The sequence below is a fragment of the Schistocerca piceifrons genome, chromosome 2 (assembly GCF_021461385.2).
Source record: "Schistocerca piceifrons isolate TAMUIC-IGC-003096 chromosome 2, iqSchPice1.1, whole genome shotgun sequence".
NCBI classification, from domain to species: domain Eukaryota; kingdom Metazoa; phylum Arthropoda; class Insecta; order Orthoptera; family Acrididae; genus Schistocerca; species Schistocerca piceifrons.
The window spans coordinates 900474554-900482488 of NC_060139.1; the positions used below are offsets into that span (position 1 = coordinate 900474554).

The 7935-nt window shown below is 42.6% G+C and overlaps 1 non-coding gene across 1 annotated transcript; it reads right to left on the reverse strand.

Annotated features, from left to right (window-relative positions):
* Nucleotides 1-2244: 2244 nt before the first annotated feature.
* On the reverse strand, nucleotides 2245-2319 carry Trnat-agu. The gene has a single exon. It is a non-coding gene; the product is annotated as a tRNA-Thr (tRNA).
* Between the last annotated feature and the right edge of the window lie 5616 nt (nucleotides 2320-7935).

Genomic DNA, 7935 nt, shown 5'->3' on the forward strand with positions numbered 1-7935 from the left:
ATTCTTTGTACTTTTTTCGTTTGATGCTTATTTCGTGAGATATTTGGCCCGGTCACTATCAGTGGACCACCCTGTATAATGAAAGTTCTTTTTTAAATAATTGTTATTAGTGAAAGTTCTATCTAATATAATTAAAAATATGACTGAAGTACTGTTTCTGATAGTAAGCTCTGAGCTGTAATAATAAATGAACTGTCGCAATGAAACTTGACTGTCGTAATGTGAAAGCAAAGCTGCACTGTAATAATATTTGATTGTCGTAATGAAAATTGAAGTATTCCATACTGCAAAAGTTATCAATCTGACTGCAAGAATTTTGAACAGTACAAACTACCTGAATAATGAACTTTAACATAAAACCTAGAGTAATTGGTTTTGCAACATTGATCACAAAACTATCTCTGAATGACATAAGTTGGCCCTGATTGAATAAAAATTAAAATCAAAATATTTTGTCCTTTACTCTACGCAAATCTGGATAACGTATTGTAGTACTGCTTTGTCTTGCGCGCCTGTGTGCTAAAGCTGCAAATTAGTGAATCTACACAGAGACACTCGAGATGTGCAGTGACTTCTCTGTTAATTGCAAATCGAGCTGTTTTTCGAACACACTTGGTTCCATGATCCCCTAAAAATTGTAAGGGAAAGGGTGGTAAAAAAATGAAATAGGCACATAAATGACAAAACTAAGTTTTTTGCACTGTGTGAAAAAGTGCTCAAGGCAGATTTTAAATTTAATGAACTTCTTAACATCCAAACAGTACACTTTCCTATCTCTTAAATCTAGCAACTCTCAAAACAATAACCAAGTTAGTCCGTTGACGCAACAATAGTGAAAAAAGTAACATCATAATATTTACCTGACATTTCAGTAGACTTCTTCCTTCACAAATCAGTTTCCGTTGCAGTCTTGATATAATCATATTGATTGAACAAATTGATGAATTGGGACTTTAGCTTTGAAACATAATACTGCCATTGCTTCCTCACTCTGCCACAGCTTAACATCGTCTGCCCCATTGCGCCCTCTCGCACATCAGAGATACTAACTTAAGTTCTGCGATACAGCTTTACAACATATGGCTGCTCGCTCACAATCGATTCAGATACCAAAATTACATGACACCTATCAAGTACGTGCTTGACAGGTTCCCGGGAATTACGCCGGATAATATTGTGCGGTTTCTACAATATTATCCGGCGTAATTTCCGGGAACCTATCAAGCAGATGCAGCTCCGGGAAAGCCTCAAACAGCACACCTGACAAGTAGTCCACAGACATCAGCTGAAAGCAGCGATAAAATACGGATATATTGTTGTCAACTTGTGCATCAATCTGTCGATACCTCCATCCAGCTTCCCGCAGGCCCATAATACGATCTAATTCAAATTGCTTGTCTGTGGGGCATGGTTGTACCCTAGAGCGAAACTGCCTGCAAAGTCAACACAGAGGACGCACAGACACTCCTCCCGAGCACCACCTGATCACCAATGACCGTGACAAATGAATCACTAACAGCGCAGCCCCACATATTTTACTCTTGTACTACTGAACACAATCCTTGAAGGGCATATTTTTTGACTGTCTATTAACATCATAAAATGACTTTTTATTGAGCACATGTAACAAGCTAAGAAAAAAAGTACGATAGTTGAAATGACTTTCATCTGTAGACAATAGTGATGATGATGATGTCCCATACTCCAAGGAGCGTAGGGGACGATGCGGAGGACCCGCACCGCTGTACGAGGCAAGGTCCTAGCGGAGGTGGTTTGCCATAGCCTTCCTCCGACCGTTTTGGTGATGAATGATAGTGATGAAGACGACACAACAACACCCAGTCATCTCAAGGCAGGGAAAAATCCCCGACCCCACTGGGAATCGAACAGGGGACCCTGTGCGCGAGAAGCGAGAATTCTACCGCAAGACCGTGAGCTGCGGACATGACAACATTAACAAGAACATTAACACCAGTAATAAATTCTCTGTATCTCTGCAATTAAAAACACCGAACGAGCCTGGGGGTTGGTTAAAACGCTGTCCTCATAATCTAGGGGAACGCAGTTCAAGTGCCTATCAGTTTATTCTCATTCTTTACTTGAAATCACAGTGTCTGTTCCCTAGACAGAACAGACATCACGTAAATCCAGTAGCTGTGGAACACTATATGTAAATTAAAGGGAGATCGCTGCTATCAGCGGCAGTGGGACATCAAGCGTAATCAGCGGCGACGGACGAAAATCTGTACCGGACCGGGATTCGAACCCGGGACCTCCTGCTTACTCGGCAGGTGCGGTAACCATTGCGCCATCCACGACACAGCGGTAGCTCAACTGCGCGGACTACCTCGGTACGCCTTAAAGCCAATCCACACTTCCATGGAGCGTGAACTATACACAGTCCTTGTCCATTATACTCCTGTTCGCTACTCAGAGATTCCCACAGGAGGTCGCTCGAATACAATGGGCAAGAACTGCGGATAGGTGGCGCTCGATGGGAGCGTGGATCGGCCTCGAGGAGTAGCGAGACAATCCGTGCAGCTGCGGTAACGCGATGGCGCAATGGTTACCGCACCTGCCTAGTAAGTAGGAAGTCCCGGGTTCGAATCCTGGTCCGGTACACATATTAGTTCGTCGCCGCTGATTCCGCGTAATGTCCTGCTGCAGCTGATAGCAGTGATTCCCCCTTCAATTTACATATATTCTAATTCTGTTCTTCCCTCCAAAAAACAGAGTTATTAAAGAGCTCGATTTCGACCAGACATTCTTCTTCTCTTTCCTGGCCTTTATCTCATATCTTCAGTGGGTTTGCAAGTTAATTACTTGATTTGGTATTGATACTGGTAGAGGGTGGCCGGGTGCCGGGTATCCACTTTGTAAGTAGGCTGTTTAGGTTTTTATGTCGGTAACGTCACCTAGCGCTCTGTATGAAAATCACTGGCTGTGCAGTGTGCAGTCTGTGGCTGGTTGGCATTGTTGGAATATTCGCCATTGTAGTGTTGGGCAGTTGGATGTTAACAGCGCGTAGCGTTGCGCAGTTGGAGGGGAGCCGCCAGCAGTGGTGGATGTGGGGAGAGAGATGGCGGAGTTTTGAGAGCGGACGATCTGGACGTGTGTCCATCAGAAAGAGTAAATTTGTAATATTGGGTATCAGTAACTGATATATATATATATATATATATATATATATATATATATATATATATATATATATATATATATATATATAATGACTTTGGAACATTATTAAGGTAAATACATCGTTTGTTCTCTATCAAAATCTTTCATTTGCTAACTATCCGTATCAGTAGTTAGTGCCTTCAGTAGTTAGAATCTTTTATTTAGCTGGCAGTATTGGCGCTCGCTGTATTGCAGTAGTTCGAGTAACGATGATTTTTGTGAGGTAAGTGATTCATGAAAGGTATAGGTTATTGTTAGTCAGGGCCATTCTTTTGTAGGGATTTTTGAAAGTCAGATTGCGTTCCGCTAAAAATATTGTTTGTCAATTTAGTGTTGATCAGAATAAGTAAAGAGAGAAATGTCTGAGTACGTTCAGTTTTGCTCAGCTGTTTGAAAATCAAATAATGTAACAGGTTTATCAGCAAATCATTCATAAATTTTTCTAAAGGGACGTTTCAACTTAATCTGATGTGTGAAATCGCCTGAAATCCACTTCCAGGCTGGCCGGCACTCTGGCCCTCGTCATTAATCCACCGGATGGATTCAATCCGGGACCGGCACTCGTCCTCCTGTCCTGGAAGCAGTGTACTAGCGCGCGGGGCAATGCGGGCGGGTATTTCAAGTAGACATTAAAGTCTAACATTCCCTCCGTAATATTTTAGAGACTTGACGAGCAAGAAGCGTTTCCGAGATCTTGAATTATGTACGGCGATTGGCCCTACAACGTTACTGGCAATTAAACGTGACTGTCACTACTCCAGTTTCTTTGTGTATGCCTGTATTCAAGAGCAGCTTCACATACACTGAAGCGCCAAACGAACTCGTATAGGCATGTGTATTCAAATACAGATATATGTAAACAGGCAGAATAAAATGGTTCAAATGGCTCTGAGCACTATGGGACTCAACTGCTGAGGTCATAAGTCCCATAGAACTTAGAACTACTTAAACCTAACTAACCTAAGGACAACACACACATCCACGCCCGAGGCAGGATTCGAACCTGCGACTGTAGCGGTCGCGCGGTTCCAGACTGTAGCGCCAGAACCGCTCGGCCACCAGCGGCCGGCCAGGCAGAATATGGCACAGCGTTCTGCGACGCCTATATAAGGTAACAAGTGTCTGGCGCGGTTGTTAAATCGGTTACTACTGCTACAATGGCAGGTTATCAAGATTTAAGTGAGTTTGAACGTAATGTCATAGTCGGCGCAAGAACGTTGGGACACAGCATCTCTGAGGTAGCAATGAAGTGGGGATTTTCCCGTACGACCAATTCACAAGTGTACCGCGAATATTCTGTTTTTTGGAGAAACTATATCTTGTGGCCAACATAGACACGAACCCACGCCTACTACAGTAGTACAAGTTTATATGCCAGCTAGCTCTGCAGATGTCGAAGAAATTGATGAAATGTATGATGACATAAAAGAAATTATTCAGATAGTGAAGGGAGACGAAAATTTAACAGTCATGGGTGACTGGAATCCGATAGTAGGGAACGCAGAGAAGCAAACATAGTAGGTGAACATGGATTGGGGCTAAGAAATCAAAGAGGAAGCCGCCTGGTAGAATTTTGCACAGAGCATAACTTAATCATAGCTAACAATTGGTTCAAGAATTATGAAAGACTGTTGTATACATGGAAGAAGCCTGGAGATACTAGAAGGTATCAGATAGATTATATAATGGTAAGACACAGATTTAGGAACCACGATTTAAATTGTAAGACATTTCCAGGGGCAGATGTGGACTCTGACCACAATCTACTGGTTATGAACTGTAGATTGAAACTGAAGAAACTGCAAAAGGGTGGAAATTTAAGGAGATGAGACCTGGATAAACTGACTAAACCAGGGGTTGTACAGAGTTCCAGGGAGATCATAAGGGAACAATTGACAGGAATGGGGGAAAGAAATACAGTAGAAGAAGATTGAGCGGCTTTGAGAGATGAAGTAGTCAAAGCAACAGAGGATTAAGTGGGTAATAAGTCGAGGGCTAGTAGAAATCCTAGGGTAACAGAAGAAATATTGAATTTAATTGATGAAAGGAGAAAATATAAAAATGCAGTAAATGAAGCAGGCAAAAAGGAATACAAACGTCTCAAAAATGAGATAGACAGGAAGTGCAAAATGGCTAAGCAGGGATCGCTAGAGGACAAATGTAAGGATGTAGAGGCTTATCTTACTAAGGGTAAGACAGATACTGCCTACAGCAAAATTAAAGAGACCTTTGGAGAAAAGAGAGCCACTTGTATGAATATCAAGAGCTCAGATGGAAACCCAGTTCTAAGCAACGAAGGGAAAGCAGAAAGTTTGCAGAAGTATATAGAGGGTCCATACAAGGGCGCTGCACTTGAGGACAATATTATGGGAATGGAGGAGGATGTAGACGAAGATGAAATGGGAGATACTGCGTGAAGAGTTTGACAGAGCACTGAAAGACCTAAGTCGGAACAAGGCCCCGGGAGTAGACAACATTCCATTAGAACTACTGACGACCTTGAGAGAGCCAGTCCCGACAAAACTCTGCCATCTGGTGAGCAAGATGTATGAGACAAGCGAAATACCCTCAGACTTCAAGAAGAATATAATAATTCCAATCCCAAAGAAAGCAGGTGTTGACAGATGTGAAAACTATCGAACTATCAGTTTAATAAGCCATGGATGCAAACTACTAACGCGCATTCTTTACTGACGAATGGAAAAACTGGTAGAAGCCGAGAACGGGGAAGATCAATTTGCATTTCGTTAAAATACTGGAACACGTGAGGCAATACTGACCCTACGACTTATCTTAGAAGAAAGATTAAGGAAAGGCAAACCTACGTTTCTACCATTTGTAGACTTAGAGAAAGCTTTTGACAATGTTGACTGGAATACTCTCTTTCAAATTCTGAAGGTGGTAGGGGTAAAATACAGAGAGCAAAAGGCTATTTAGAATTTGTACAGAAAGCAGATGGCAGTTATAAGAGTCGAGGGTCATGAAAGGAAAGCAGTGGTTGGGAAGGGAGTGAGACAGGGTTGTAGCCTCTCCCCGATGCCATTCAATCTGTATATTGAGCAAGCAGTAAAGGAAACAAAAGAAAAGTTCGGGGTAGGTATTAAAATCCCTGGAGAAGAAATAAATACTTTGAGGTTTGCCGATGACATTGTAATTCTGTCAGAGACAGCAAAGGACTTGGAAGAGCAGTTGAACGGAATGGACAGTGTCTTGAAAGGAGGATATAAGATGAACATCAACAAAAGCAAAACGAGGATAATGGAATGTAGTAGAATTAAGTTGGGTGATGCTCAGGGAATTAGATTAGCAAATAAGACGCTTAAAGTAGTAAAGGAGTTTTGCTGTTTGGGGAGCAAAATAACTGATGATGGTCGAAGTAGATAGGATATAAAATGTAGACTGGCAATGGCAAGGAAAGCGTTTCTGAAGAAGAAAAATTTGTTAACATCGAGTATAGATTTAAGTGTGAGAAAGTCGTTTCTGAAAGTATTTGTATGGACTGTAGCCACGTATGGAAGTGAAACGTTTACGATAAATAGTTTGGACAAGAAGAGAATAAAATCTTCCGAAATGTGGTGCTACAGAAGAATGCTGAAGATTAGATGGGTGGATCACATTACTGATGAGAAGGTATTGAATAGAATTGGGGAGAAGAGCAGTTTGTGGCACAACTTCACTAGAAGAAGGGATCGGTTAGTAGGACATGTTCTGAGGCATCAAGGGACCACCAATTTAGTATTGGAGGGCGGCATGGAGGGTAAAAATCGTAGAGGGAGACAAAGAGATGAATACACCAAGCAGATTCAGAAGGATGTAGGTTGCAGTAGGTACTGGGAGATGAAGAAGCTTGCACAGGATAGAGTAGCATGGAGGGCTGCATCAAACCAGTCTCAGGACTGACGACCACAACAAGAACAACTGGTAGAGGGTGGCCGGATGCCGGGTATTCACTTAATCTGGTGTGTGAAATCGCCTGAAATCCACATCCAGGCTGGTATTTAGAGTAGACATTAAAGTCTAACATTCCCTCCGTAATATTCTAGAGACTGGTCATCGACTAATAGACTGCGCTTGGTGAGCAGGAAGCGTTTCTGAAATCTTGAATTCTGTTCGGCGACTGGCCCTAGAATGTTTCTGGCAATTAAACGTGACCGTCACTACTCCAGTTTCTTTGTGTATGCATGTATTCAAGAGCAGCTTCACATACACTAAGCGCCAAACAAACTGGCATTGGCATGCGTATTCAAATACACAGTTATGTAAACAGGCAGAATTCGGCGCTGCGGTCGGTAACGGCTACATAAGATAACAAGTGTCTGGCGCAGTTGTTAGATGGGTTACTGCTGCTACAATGGCAGGTTATCAAGATTAAAGTGAGTTTGAACGTGATGTCATAGCCGGCGCACGAGTATTGGGGCACAGCATATCCGAGGTAGCGATGAAGTGGGGATTTTCCCGTACGGCCATTTCACGAGTGTACCGCGAATATCAGGAATCCGGTAAAAGGTCAAACCTCCGACATCGCTGCGGCCGGAAAAAGATCCTGCAAGAAAGGGGCCAACGACGACTGAAGAGAAACGTTTAATGTGACAGAAGTACAATTATTCCGCAAATTTCTCCAGATTTCAGTGCTGGACCATCAAAAAATGTCAGCATTCGAACCATTCAACGAAATATCATCGATACGGGCTTTCGGAGCCGACGACCCATTCGTGTACCCTTGACCACTGCACGACACAGAGCTTTACGCCACAC